This window comes from Lithobates pipiens, unplaced genomic scaffold (assembly GCF_037356315.1).
Source record: "Lithobates pipiens isolate NorthernLeopardFrog02 unplaced genomic scaffold, aLitPip1_a1.2 Scaffold_28, whole genome shotgun sequence".
NCBI lineage: Eukaryota > Metazoa > Chordata > Amphibia > Anura > Ranidae > Lithobates > Lithobates pipiens.
Window position 1 is genome coordinate 81,193,938 of NW_027507789.1, and position 15,052 is coordinate 81,208,989.

Here is a 15,052-nt window from a genome sequence, read left to right on the forward strand (position 1 = left end):
TAGGGCACCTGTAGATAAACAGTAACGAGAATGGTGAACAGTACCGCCAATAACTCAGGGCTTCGTCCAGGAAGCGCAGTGTCCAACTCTGTTCTTCCAATGTCCTTCCTCTCCCCTAGCGGGGGCGCTGGGAACAATGGCCCGTGGCATGGTAAACAACACAAAGCTGGATACTCCAGCCGTCTATGTTGGTAGAGAAAAAGAAAACAAAAAAAAAAGGGTATAACGCAGGAATAACGGAAAATTACTGTACTCTCTCAGGGTTCACGATCTTGAGGGGCCTGCGATCTCTGACGTTGGGATCGACGGTGGCGTCTCACTCTCTGTGGCCTGGTTGAGGGGTTGTTCGTCGGGGCCACTGCTCCCTGGGGGACAACAGGAGCCAACCAGTCGGGGACCTGAACCGAGGGCAGGCCCAAAGCCTCCAGAAAGGACGGGACCTCCGAAGGGTGTCGTAGCGCAAGGGGCCTCCCATTTTTGCGCACTATAAGGTGAAACGGATGGCCCCACTTGTATGGAATCCTCCGTTCAGTTAGGTGTTCCAGAAGGGGTCGCAGACAGCGTCTCATCTGGAAGGTCTTGCGGGATACATCTGGCAGAAGGGTGACTTGGGCCCCGTCAAAATCAATGCTGCCTTTGCGCCACGACGCTTGCAGGACATCCTCCCTAACTGAGTAATTGTGGAGACAGCATAAAACGTCACGTGGCCGGTTCTCTGTGGGGCTCCTGGGGCCCAGGGTCCTGTGGACTCTATCAATGGCTATTACTGTGTCAGCAGCGCGGTCCAGACAGGCGTTAAATATAGCTGTAACTGTGGCTTTGAGGTCTGCCTGGCCAGTGGCTTCGGGCAAGTCTCTGATCCTGATGTTGCGTCTGCGGTTGCGATTCTCAAGGTCATCCACTAGGAGTTGCAACTGTGCCACTCTGTCAGCAAGGGTATCATGTGCGGCTTGCAGGCCAGAAACATCAGTGGTCAGGGAGGTCACATCCGATGCCAGGGTGGTCACCCGCTCGTTCGTAGCCGACACGTCACGTTTGACCCCTGCGATTTCATGTCGCAAGGTCGTTTCAATCCTGGCTGCCATACAGCTAAAGTCTGCTTTAGTGGGAAGGTTTTGGAGTAAAGCTAGGATGGCCTTGTCCCCCAATAATGCCGGTGCTGGTGGCAGCGGTGGGTCCCCCTGTGTGTCTGAGGCGAGAGCAGCCTGGCCATTCGGTCCTGGGATGAGGCTTCCACTGCGGGAGGGTCTCTGGGACAGTTGGGAGTTGTGAGGGAACCAGGGTGGCAGGCCGCTATGGTCCGGGCTGTCAAGCGAGGCCATGGACAGTGAGCGGGGGAGACACGGGGACAAGTCACTAGGCGGGGAGAACGGGGGCATGTCGTGTCCCTGCATAGCAGTCTGCTCACCTTCCCTCTGTGCCGCGTGTCCTGGAGCGCCGGAGGCCGCGGGCGCCATCTTGGCTGGATCCGGCGTGGAGGCCGGAGGCTGCAGCGGGACCAAGTACCTGTCCATGGCAGCAGCGGCGGACCCCGCTCGGCTGGCTGTGTTCCGCCGAAGCGCGGGGATGTCGGCGATGCCAAAATATGCGACCAGACTGTGGTAAAGGGGTGCGGAGGGGTCACGGATCGGGAGCTCCGGAAAAGAGTGTCCTCACTCCTTCATGCCTAGGCCACGCCCCCCTGGTTAGTGTCTTGATTGGGAGATCGCCTGGGAATACTGGATGCCGTAGGCTTCTTTTTATGTTGTTGGCTTTGACCTGTTTTTTTTAGCTTGTTTCCCAAGGTGACCATCTTGGCCTTTGTCAAGAGGCTTCAGAGTGCCCGAAGAGAGTGCCTACGGCCAAATCACCTATATAGTATCTTATATATAATAACTAAAAATATTATTTATTATTATAGATATAGATATATAGTATAGTGATTTGGTCGTAGGCACTCTCTTTGGGCACTCTGAAGCCTCTTGACAAAGGCCAAGATGGTCACCTTGGGAAGCAAGCTAAAAAAAACAGGTCAAAGCCAACAACATAAAAAGAAGCCTACGGCATCCAGTATTCCCAGGCGATCTCCCAATCAAGACACTAACCAGACCAGATCCTTCTATGGCACCTGGTCTTCCCAGGGAGTCTCCCATCCAGGTACTAACCAGGCCTGACGCTGCTTAGCCTCTGAAATCAGACGAGATCGGGTGCTTTCAGGTTGATGTGGCCGTAAGCGTTCTCCTCAAGACACGCCCAACCCTCTTGACAAACGCCAAGATGCTCACCTTGAGAAACAAACAAAAAAAAAACAGGTCAAAGCCAACAACATAAAATGAAGCCTATGGGCTTACAGCGGACCTTAAAAGATGGGACCCACTAGCTCTGTCATGGTTCGGACGCTGTAATGTGTTGAAGATGAACGCGATGCCACGACTTCTGTATCTACTACAAGCCTTACCTATCAAAATACCCCAGACTTTCTTTCATGCGGTTCGCTCAATCTTTATCAAGTTCCTCTGGCGCGGAAAACATATGCGTATTGGTAGGGCAATGCTATTGCGACCGAAATTGCGGGGAGGTATTGGCCCCCGGACCCTGCTCTATATTACACAGCGACGCACATGACACCGGTGGTTGACTGGTGCCGGTGTTCTGCCATATACTGTCCGGCCATGATATAGTGTCCGCGCCGTACTGTGCATGCACAGTATGGAGCAGACGAAGCTTCGGAAAATCTCCGAAGCTGAACGGCGCCTGCGCGGTGAGTGGAGGTGGTAGCCCCACCATCCAAGCGGACATAGGGTTGTGAATATTAGAGGGCCCCTCGCAGGCGAGCTTAGCTCGCCACGCTTCGGGCTTGGCCTCGCTGCGCTCGGCTCTTTTATATTCTTACTCTATGTCCACTTGGATAGTGGGGATAGAACCTGGACTCAGTGCGCAGGCGCCGTTCATGCTCGGCAATTTTCGGAATCTGTGTTGAAACGCTACTGGGAACCCAAAAGTTCCTCAAGGTCGGGCATGCCCAGAAAAGGTGTCCCATGGTCCCCATATCTGAATTTCACCTCCAACAAACATCCGGGATCGATCTATCCATTTTATTCAGAAGGTATGGGACTCTATACCAGCGTGAGACTATCTTGTATCTTGATATTGGTTTGCGATGGAAGCTTTATGTACTAAGGTCAGGATCTTCCCTATCTGTTGTGGGGTAAATGTGATGCCTAAGTCCCTCTCCCATTTGTGGATAAATGGTGGGGTCGACTCCTCCTCCTGACTACTCAATAGGTTGTACAGGAGGGAGAGGGTGTGTCGCACAGGTTCCCTTTTGTGACAGATGGATTTATAGGGTGTCAGGTCTCTAGGAGTGTAGGGGGCCCTTTGTATGGCCAGAAGAAAGTGACGAAGTTGATAAGCACTAAACAAGTCAAGCGGAGGGTCAGAAAGCTCGGCGACAGTTTGCGTGGTCGGGAGCCCTCCCGTGGGCCACACCTCTCCCAGACGCTGTTTCCCCACCACTGTCAACTGTCGCAGTTTCTTGTTGGTAAATCCCGGTGGGAAGTCTGGATTACCTATAACCGGAGTCATTGGTGTTGGCAGGGGAGCAATGTGTGTGCAGCGGAACAACCTCCGCACAACAGCCAACGTAGCTCCCACTACGGGGTGACCTCTGAGGTCTTTTGGTAGGGAGGACAGGAGCCACGGGGAGGTCAATAGGAGAATGGAACCATCCTCAATCTCCATCTCCACCCACTGCTTGTGTGGGCCATTACAATGCCAATCAACGACTCTCGCTAGCAGAGTCACTCTGTAGTATTGTCTGAGATCTGGGAGACCCAGACCCCCCTTGTCCTTTGGTCTGGCAAGCAATTGCAAACGGGCTCTGGGCGGTTTGCGCGCCCAAATAAAGTCCCGGAGCAGCACCTGCAGTTGTCTGAAAAAAATTGGGGGTAACCGGATCGGTAATGTCTGGAACATGTATAAGATCCGAGGGAGGGCCATCATTTTGAATGCATTACAGCGCCCGAACCAGGTCAGTGTTAAAGCATGCCAGTTTCCCAAATCAGATTTCAGTCTATCCAGGAGAGGGACAAAATTAAGCAGGTACAATTGCGCTAAATCCGCTGCGATGTCAACGCCCAGTTAACGTATAGATTTTTCAGCCCAGTAGAATGGAAAAGCGGACCGGAGCCTCTTGGCCTCACCATCCGGGACCAATATATTCAATACAGCCGACTTGGCGCAATTGTTTTTATAGTTTGATAGGCTGCCGTGTCGCTGTAGAGACGCAAGTATTTTGGGAAGCAAAATGTGTGGATTGGAGACGGAAAAAATTAGATCGTCAGCGTACGCTGCAATTTTGTGGTGTGCCGAGGGTTTGGATATGCCAGTAATATTCGGGTCATTCCGAACGTGACACATAAGTGGTTCCAGTGTCAGAATTAAAATTAGGGGAGACAGAGGGCACCCCTGCCTCGTCCCATTAGTGATGGGGAAAGAGTCCGAGCACCCCTCGGTCACCCGTACCGCTGCCGACGGCGTGGAGTAAAGCGACATTACCCAGCTCATCATGTTGGGGCCAAGACCTATATGTTCCAGGGTGTCCTGCATAAAGTGCCAGGCCACCCTGTCAAAGGCCTTCTCCGCGTCCGTTGACAACATAAGCAAGGGCCTTCCCTGTACATGCGCCGCATGGATTAAATTGAGGACTCGGGCCGTATTGTCTCTAGCTTCCGACTTATTTATATTTTTTTGCTTGTTTCCCAAGGTGACCATCTTGGCGTTTGTCAAGAGGGTTGAAAGTGCTTGAAGAGATTGCCTGCTTGCACATCACCCTGAAAGCACCCGATCTCGTTTGATGTTGGAGGCTAATAGAGTCGGGCCTTGTTAGTACCTGGATGGGAGACCGCCTGGGAATACCAGGTGTCGTAGACTTCTTTTTATGATGTTGGCGTTGACCTGTTTTTTTTTCGCTTATTTCCCAAAGTGACCATCTTGGTGTTTGTCAAGAGGGTTGAGAGTGCCTGAAGAGATTGCCTATGGCCACATCACTCTGAAAGCACCCAATCTCGTCTGATCTTGGAGGCTAAGAAGAGTCGGGCCTGGTTAGTACCTGGATGGGAGACCACCTGGGATTACCAGTTATTGTAGGCTTTTTTTTATGTTGTTGGCGTTGATTCGTTTTCTTTTTTTTGCTTGTTTCCCAAGGTGACCATCTTGGCATTTGTCAAGAGGGTTGAGAGTGCCCGAAGAGATCACCTATGGCCCCATCACCCTGAAAACGCCCAATCTTGTCTGATCTCGGATGCTAAACAGTGTCGGGCCTGGTTAGTACCTGGATGGGAGACCGCCTGGGAATACCAGGTGCCATAGGCTTCTGTTTTTTTTATTTTTTATTTAGTAGTATGCGACATACAATGCAAAGGCAACTTCACAGAATGTGTGATACAAATAGTTACAAACAAATGATCATATTGCATGGATATCAGAGCCAATGGTAAGAAGTCTGAGGAGAATAGCACGTGTACAGCTTTGCGGTCATATCAAGATGAGATTAAAGCTCCATCTCGTTGGGATCCTCTACCACTTAAAATATTATTGAAACTAGCCCTGCTACCCTCGAAGAGTTTAGATATCCATAGATAGGGGAAGAGTATTTTGTAGTAGTCAAATGTCTAACAAATATTTTGAATAGTTGTAGTTCTCCACATTAACTGTCACATTGATATCACCACTGACAACACACCACTTTTTAACAGCACCAAAATATGAAAAAAGCACTTTATATGTTTCAAAAGTAGTTGCATTAGCAAAAAATAAAGTCCTGTCTTCTTTACACGCTAGCTTTTCTGTATACATTAATCTCTCTGTGTACACCAGCCACTCAATATAGACTAGCCTCTCTGTCTTCTGTATACAGGTGCCCGTAATCTATATACACTAGCCTGCCTTCTTTTTACAATAGTCTCGGTGTCCCAGCCTCTCTGCATACACTAGCCTCACTGAATTCCCCAGACTGTCTTCTGTATACACAAGCCTATCTGTAAAAAAAAATAGCCGGTCTTCTGCATACTCTAGCCTCTCTGTGTAACACAGTCTCTGGATTCCCTAGCCTACATCTCTGCATACCCAGGACCTTCCTCTGTATAATCTAGCCTATCTGTATACACTAGCCTGTCTTTTGTACAAATTAGCTTCTCTGTAGCCGGTCTTCTGTATACACGAGCCTCACTGTCTACTCTTGGTTGTCTTTTGTATACACTAGCATCTCTTTATACATTAGCTCTCTGTATACCCAAGCCTCTCTGTATACACTAGTCCACCGGTATACACTAGCAAGTCTGCATACACTAGCCTCTCTTTGCAACTCAACTTCTCTCTCTGTATACCTTAGCCTCCATCTCTGCATACCCAGGACGTTCTTCTCTATAATCTAGCCTATGTGTATACACTAGCCGGTCTTCTGTAGACATTAGCCTCCCTGTATAAACTAGCTGGTCTACTGTATACACTAGTCCGTCTGTATACACTAGCAAGCTTGCATACACTAGCCTCTCTGTGTAACCCAGCCTCCATCTCTGCATACCCAGGACGTTCTTCTCTATAATCTAGCCTATTTGTATACACTAGCCTGTCTTTTGTACACATTAGCCTCTCTGTATAAACTAGCCGGTCCTCTGTATACACTAGTCCATCTGTATACACTAGCAAGTATGCGTACTCTAGCCTCTCTCTCTGTATACCTTAGCCTCCATCTCTGCATACCCAGGACGTTCTTCTGTATAATCTAGCCTATCTGTATAATCTAGCCTATCTGTATACACTAGCCTGTCTTTTGTACACATTTGCCTCTCTGTATAAACTAACCGGTCTTCTGTATACACTAGTCCGCCTGTATACACTAGCAAGTATGCATACTCTAGCCTCTCTCTCTGTATACCCTAGCCTCCATCTCTGCATACCCAGGACGTTCTTCTGTATAATCTAGCCTATCTGTATACACTAGCCTGTCTTTTGTACACATTAGCCTCTCTGTATAAACTAGCCGGTCCTCTGTATACACTAGTCCATCTGTATACACTAGCAAGTCTGTGTAACCAAGCCTCTCTCTCTGCATACCCTAGCCTCCATCTCTTGCATAAACCAGGACCTTCTTCTGTATAATCTAGCCTATCTGTATACACTAGCCTGTCTTTTGTACACATTAGCCTCTCTGTGTAAACTAGCCGGTCTACTGTATACACTAGTCCATCTGTATACACTAGCAAGTCTGCATACTCCTGCCTCTCTCTGTAACCCAGCCTCGCTCTCTCTCTCTGTATACCCTAGCCTCCATCTCTGCATACCCAGGACGTTTTTCTGTATAATCTAGCCTATCTGTATAAAGTAGCCTGTCTTTTGTACACATTAACCTCTCTGTATAAACTAGCCGGTCCTCTGTATACACTAGTCCGTCGGTATACACTAGCATCGCTTTATACATTAGCTCTCTGTATACCCAAGCCTCTCTGTATACACTAGTCCACCGGTATACACTAGCAAGTCTGCATACACTAGCCTCTCTTTGTAACCCAACTTCTCTCTCTGCATACCCAGGATGTTCTTCTCTATAATCTAGCCTATTTGTATACACTAGCCTGTCTTTTGTACACATTAGCCTCTCTGTATAAACGAACCGGTCTTCTGTATACACTAGTCCGCCTGTATACACTAGCAAGTATGCATACTCTAGCCTCTCTCTCTGTATACCCTAGCCTCCATCTCTGCATACCCAGGACGTTCTTCTGTATAATCTAGCCTATCTGTATACACTAGCCTGTCTTTTGTACACATTAGCCTCTCTGTATAAACTAGCCGGTCCTCTGTATACACTAGTCCATCTGTATACACTAGCAAGTATGCGTACTCTAGCCTCTCTCTCTGTATACCTTAGCCTCCATCTCTGCATACCCAGGACGTTCTTCTGTATAATCTAGCCTATCTGTATAATCTAGCCTATCTGTATACACTAGCCATCCATCTCTGCATACCCAGGACGTTCTTCTCTATAATCTAGCCTATTTGTATACACTAGCCTGTCTTTTGTACACATTTGCCTCTCTGTATAAACTAACCGGTCTTCTGTATACACTAGTCCGCCTGTATACACTAGCAAGTATGCATACTCTAGCCTCTCTCTCTGTATACCCTAGCAAGTCTGCATACTACTGCCGCTCTGTGTAACCCAGCCTGACTCTCTCTCTGTATACCCTAGCCTCCATCTCTGCATACCCAGGACGTTCTTTTGTATAATCTAGCCTATCTGTATAAACTAGCCTGTCTTTTGTACACATTAGCCTCTCTATATAAACTAGCCGGTCCTCTGTATACACTAGTCCGTCTGTATACATTAGCAAGTCTGTGTAACCAAGCCTCTCTCTCTGCATACCCTAGCCTCCATCTCTTGCATAACCAGGACCTTCTTATGTATAATCTAGCCTATCTGTATACACTAGCCTGTCTTTTGTACACATTAGCCTCTCTGTATAAACTAGCCGGTCTACTGTATACACTAGTCCATCTGTATACACTAGCAAGTCTGCATACTCCTGCCTCTCTGTGTAACGCAGTCTCTCTCTCTGTAAACCCTAGCCTCCATCTCTGCATACCCAGGACGTTCTTCTGTATAATCTAGCCTGTGTTTTGTACACTTTAGCCTCTCTGTATAAACTAGCCGGTCTTCTGCATACACGAGTCTCTCTGTATACCCTTGGATGTCTTTTGTATACACTAGCTGCTCTTTATACATTAGCTCTCTGTATACCCAAGCCTCTCTATACACTAGTCCGTCTGTATACACTAGCAAGTCTGCATACACCAGCCTCTCTGTGTAACCCAGATTCTCTCTCTGCATACCCAAGATGTTCTTCTCTATAATCTAGCCTATTTGTATACACTAGCCTGTCTTTTGCACACATTAGCCTCCCTATATAAACTAGCCGGTCTACTGTATACACTAGTCCGTCTGTATACACTAGCAAGTATGCATACTCTAGCCTCTCTCTCTGTATACCCTAGCCTCCATCTCTGCATACCCAGGACGTTCTTATGTATAATCTAGCTTATCTGTATACACTAGTGTATACAGACAGACTAGTGTATACAGAGGACCGACTAATGTGTACAAAAGACAGGCTAATGTATACAGATAGGCTAGATTATACAGAAGAACGTCCTGGGTATGCAGAGCGCTCAGCTTCAAGGTATGGCCAACGTGAGTAATATGAGGGACACTCCTCACCCCCGCCCCCACCTACCAGATCTGAGTTTCATCCCCTTGCCCTCTTTGCCCCGGTCATCTGGTGGCAGTTTTATGCACTCCCTGGCCCCCACCCTTTCATAATCCTTACTGACCTTTCTTTCCGCTGCTCACAGGAACACACTGGATGACTTGTCTAATTAACCAACTTGTACAAGACACCGCTATCCTCCTGTCTGACACCGGTCCTCCTTGGAGGCTTTACCCCTCACTGTGTGGGTGGTCCCTGCCTCTCCCTGGATGCTCCACATATACCACAACGACATTGTCAGAGGGGCACCACTTGACAGGACACGGGGCTGTCATTCCGGTGGCATCTCCCATTGGAGGAAGGGATGATGGCCCCAACCCCTTGGCAGCAGGTTCTTTCATGTACAGACCAGGGCGGCTCATCTTCCCTTCTGGAGTCTTCACCTTAGATGGGGGAGTTGCACTTTGGGGGGTCTGAGTGATACCTAATGCGCTGTACTGGAAGGGCTTGACATTCCCGCATATGTGTCCCCTCCCCCTGGATGCGCCCCTTGTCCCCCCCTCTGGCTCCCACCTACTCTTTGCCGACATTGCCTTCTGCAGCTTTCGGGGACCCTGGATGACTTATTTATTGAGCCTATTGGTACGAGACACTGCTTCCCTCCAGGGTGACTCTGGACCCCCCTGGAGGATTTACCCCTTACTGTTTGGGCGGTCCCAGCCTCCCTCTGGATGCTCTACACAGCCCCCGATGGCGATGCAGGAGAGACACTAATTGGCGGGCCCCAGGACTGCTGCTCGGGTGAAGTCTCCCATTGGATGGAGGGATGGTGGCCCCAGCCCCTTGCCTGCCGGATTTTCCATGCACCGACCAGGGCTGCTCCTCTTTCATCTTGATGTGGTGACCATGGAGGGGAGGAGTTGAAATTTATGGGGTCCGGGTGTTTGCTGGTGGGAGTGCGCTAAAGGACTTGACATTTCTGCATGTTTGTCCCCTCTCCTCTGTTTCCCCCTCCCTTCCCTCCCTTACCACCCTTCCCTTCCCTCCTTTCCCTCCCCCTTTCCCCCTTACACTCCCCCTTTCCCCCTTCCACTCCCCCTTTCCCCCCTTCCCTGCCCCTTTTCCCCCCGGGGCGTGGACGGGGGAGAGGGGGTAAGGAGAGGACAATCTGCCAAAGGGAGAAATGCATTTGTTCGGGGACTGCATGTACTTTAGGGGTATGGGACGGGGGTGGTGGATCCCATTCTGTGATGCCTTTTCTGTTGTGACGGGCTCCCTCGTGCATGCCTATGTTTAGGGTGAGCCGAGGAGACCCCTCAGTGCTGACAGTTATATGCTCTACCTCTGTTTTGGTTATACTACTGTTTTTTGTTTCTTTGATGTTACTGATTGTCTTTTATTTGCATACCGGTATCAGACGTGACATTTACCACTGCCGGGACTGGGGGGACTAGGATTCGGGGGCTCCCTCTCCGACCTGTCTACCCAATAACCCAAGTAGGACAGCGCTTTAAACCCAGTGTACATCTGGTAAGCGCTATAGCATAATTGTGCTGTTTTAGTATACCCTTCCTGTACTGTTGAGTGCGGACAACCCTTAATTTCCCTCTCCCCCTGGGGTTGAGGTGCCCGGCCTCTTTTTCCCTTTACCTTTCCTTCCGTTTGCCCTTCCTTTCTCCCCCTTAGTTCCCGCCATGCATTACCTACCCAAAACCTACCTTGGTTCAACTTTCTTTGCTTTTCTCTGACGTCCCCCTCCCCTTCCCCGAGGAGCGATGGGAGACTCAGTCAAGGTCACCTCTCTAAACGTTAAGGGACTGAACTCCCCTGAAAAATGGTGGATCCTCCTGTGAGAACTGAACACATCCTGTACTGATGTGGCCTTTATACAAGAAACACATTTTAAAAATACTAGCCTCCCCTTTCTATGGTCGAGATCCTTCCCTAAGGTCTACCACTCTACTAACCCCTCCTCTCCATTCTGATCTCTAGCAGGCTCCCCTGGGTTCTCCAGGATTCTCTGGTGGACCCTGGGGGCCAATATCTTTTTCTTAGGGGCCACATTGGAGAGTGCCTTTTTACATTTGCCACTGTGTACGCTCCCAATGATCACCAAGACACGTTCCTCAGAACTACCCTGCACAGATTATGTGACTTTCGGGAGGGCCAATTGATATTAGGTGGGGACTTTAATGTCCCCTTTCGCCATCGGTTGATACTTCTGCCTCTTGCTCCTCGCTCCCTACCCCTCACCTAGGTCTCTATTCTGGCACCTTAATGAGAGCCTCCTCCAGATACCGTAAGTTTTAGCAGATGTGACCAGGGAATTGGACCTTTATTTCCAAGAAAACTAAAGCAGGACTGTGACCCGGGGATAATTTGGGAGGCTCACAAGTCAGTACTCCGCAGGGTACTTATCAGGCACGGGGCGCGCATCAAACGAACACGGAAGGAACAGCTTGCTAATCTGTTTCGTGAACTTGCCTCTGTGGAAGCGAAACATAAACATACCCCCTTACGGACCTTAGAGATTGAATTGGGGACACTCCATACCCATATTGCTGTCCTACTCCATTATAAAGCGAAAGCGGCACTCCAGTTTTGTCGTAAACTGGCGTAGGAGTCAGAGGACAAATGCAGAAAAATCTTAGCCAGGTCGGTAAAGGAGTTGAAATCTGGCTCTTACATACCACAGTTGATAGATGAGAATGGCCAGAGGGCTCTACCCCAACCCAAATAGTCGAAGTCTTTGAAAAATGTTACTCTGTTTTCTACAACCTGCCCGATTCAGGGTCTGGACAGGACAATATAGACAGATATGTAACCGGTTCTGGTCTACCAACCCTCTCATCGGAATCACGGGAGTACTTGGAGGACCCGATCACACTGGAAGAAGTCCAGACGGCTGTGGGACCTCCGAAGGTGGGTAAGGCTCCGGGCCCTGACGGATATACCGCACAATACTTTAAGACCTTCCTCCCTATTCTCGGCCCGCGCTTGGTGAATTTATTTAATACTCTGAGCTCGAATGGGGATTTTCCTGAGGATACTCTTAGAGCCCACATCTCGTTGATACCTAAGGAGGGCAAAGACCCGGGCCTATGTGGGAGCTACAGACCCATTTCCCTCCAAAATTCGGTCCTAAAACTATTCTCTAACTCCTCGCCACGTGATTGGCACATCACTTGTAGTCCCTTATACATATTGACCAGTTAGGTTTTATTCCCACCAGGGAAAATAGGGACAACACCACTAAGGTGCTTACCCTGATCCGTAAAGCAAAGTCATCTGGGACCCCTTGTCTTTTCATGAGTACTGATGCCGAGAAGGCTTTTGATCGGGTCAAATGGACATTAATGTTCTCGGTCCTTCGCCATATAGGTCTGAGTGAACGGATGCTGGCATGGATAAGTAAAATATACTCACGTACTTACATTCCACCGGACATCGCGCGTACGTTTATGTTGAACTTCCCCCCACCCCTTGTCACTAAGATCCGCAGTTTGCTTCACGGGTGGCATTCTGGCCTCCATTCCTGGTTCAGCAGATGCAATCTCATTAAAATGAACATACTCCCTAAATTTACTTATCTTTTCCAAGCTCTCCTGATCCAGATTCCAGTCCTGTTTTTTAAGCAAGTTCAATCCTTGCTCACTCAATTTAACTGGGCTCACAAAAATCCCAGACTTAAGCGGTCACAGCTGACATTGTCTAAACAACAGGGAGTGTTGGTTCTCCCTAACTTGCAACGCTACTACCTGGCCTCCCATCTGGGGCGTGTATTGGACTGGAATCGAAACAAACTTTCTAAGCTCACTCCCAAATTCCGATAAGAAGCACCATGTGGTGCTATAAGTATTTACCCACAGAATTTATGTCACATCCCACTATAGGGGCTTAGTTGAAAGTCAGTCACCTGATCGCTACCCAAAACACACTCACGTCTTTGACTTCCCCCCTATTCCCTATACGTGGCCATCCAACCTTTGAACTGGGGACCCACTTAGAAATTCCAACCTAGACAATGCGTCTAAATTCGTCATTGATGGAAAATGGCCTTCTTTCTCAACCCTAACAGATCCGACAGGGCTTTTCCAACTGCCTTTTTGGAGAGCTGCGCAACGACATCATTTTCTCCATTCCATCCCCAATCCTCAAACGTTCGCCCGCCCTCAGACAGAGTTTGAGACTCTATGCAGGAGCGAAGGCCCTTTGGCCCACATTCTCTCTCAAACAGATTACCCACACTTAACCTGTCTGTCCAACTGGGAAAAGGACCTTAATTGCTAATTTTCCCCAGCACAGAGACAACACATTATCACTTTGGCTCTCAAAATGTCGCTGTGCACGAAGATACAGGAGACGAATTTTAAACTTCTCACCAGGTGGTATTTGACACCATCAAAGCTGCAGAAATGTTTCCCCTCTTCCTCGAACATATGCTGGAGGTGTGGAGAAGAAGAGGGCACGTTGCTGCACAAATTTTGGTCCTGCCTCAGCTTGGTGGACTTCTGGACAGAGCTCCGATGCATAACACAAAAATTCACAGACTTCTCCATCCAGGAAGAGGCTGCATTCTTTCTCTTGCACCATTCACAGATTCCCATTAAGAAGTACAAAAAAATCAATTTTACGGCATGTGATAAATGCGGCGAAATCCTGCATCCCTCTCTATTGGAAAAAATGTCCCCCCCCTTTCATTACCCACTGGCTTAAGAAAATAGAGGACATTAAAAAAAATGGAGGACTTGATCCTCACATCACAAGGTAAACAAGAATTTTTTAAACAAACCTGAGACATCTGGAATACCTTTATATTCTCGCTGGAAGGATGTCGCCTGCTATCGCCTTAGTGCTCTGAGCTTTCCTTGACTGGCCCCTTGGACAGTGGCTGCCATCGTGTCTCGTCCCCCCTTCTCCTTTTCTGATCTTTCAACCCTTCTCTTTTCTGCCTTCCTCCCCTATCTCTCACCCCCTCCACCCCCTCTCTCTTTTGGAAAGAGTGGAAAATTGGGAATGACGGCCCCACACCCCCCTCTGGATGGATTATGCCGGAGGGACCTGGGGTTTGTGTGACCCTGGATCTTGGTACAGTACTTTATCCGTGCCTCGAATCATTGTGATTGATGGAAGGCAGACTCACAGTTGCGAATATACCTGTATCAAGTATTGTTCAGCTGCTTTTTGCTCTGTATTTCTCTGTTGCATTATGTACTCGGGGGACCGTCTTCCCCTATTTGGAGAAAAAATTATATTTGAAAAAAAAAAGAAGCCTACGACACCTGGTATTCCCAGGCGGTCTCCCATCCAGGCATTAACCAGGCCCGACCCTGCTTAGCCTCCAATATCAGACAAGATGGAACAGATTCAGGGTGATGTGGCCGTAGCCAATATCTTCAGGCACTCTCAACTCTCTTGACAAACACCAAGATGGTCACCTTGGAAACAAGCGGAAAAAAATAGGTCAACGGCAACAACATAAAAAGAAGCCTACGGCATCTGGAAATCCCAGGCGGTCTCCCATCCAGGTACTAAACTGGTCCCAACCCTGCTTAGCCTCTGAGATCAGATGAGATTGGGCTCTTTCAGGGTGGTGTGGCTGTAGGAGATTTCTTCAGGCACTCTCAACCTTGACTAACGCCAATATGGTCACCTTGGGAAACAAACAAAAAAATCAAGTCAACACCAACAACATGAGAAGAAGTCTGCAGCACCTAGTATTCCCAGGTGGTCTCCCATCCAGGTATTAACAAGGCCCGACACTGTTTAGTCTCTGAGATCAGACGAGATCTGGTGCTTTCAGGGTT

General features: G+C 48.7%; 3 pseudogenes; 2 read left to right on the forward strand and 1 right to left on the reverse strand.

Moving 5' to 3' along the window:
- Positions 1 to 5,011: 5,011 nt before the first annotated feature.
- On the forward strand, positions 5,012 to 5,130 carry LOC143937473 (5S ribosomal RNA; annotated as a pseudogene).
- Positions 5,131 to 5,233: 103 nt separating this feature from the next.
- On the forward strand, positions 5,234 to 5,352 carry LOC143937449 (5S ribosomal RNA; annotated as a pseudogene).
- A 9,380-nt stretch (positions 5,353 to 14,732) lies between these two features.
- LOC143937091 (5S ribosomal RNA) lies at positions 14,733 to 14,852 on the reverse strand (annotated as a pseudogene).
- Positions 14,853 to 15,052: the final 200 nt, after the last annotated feature.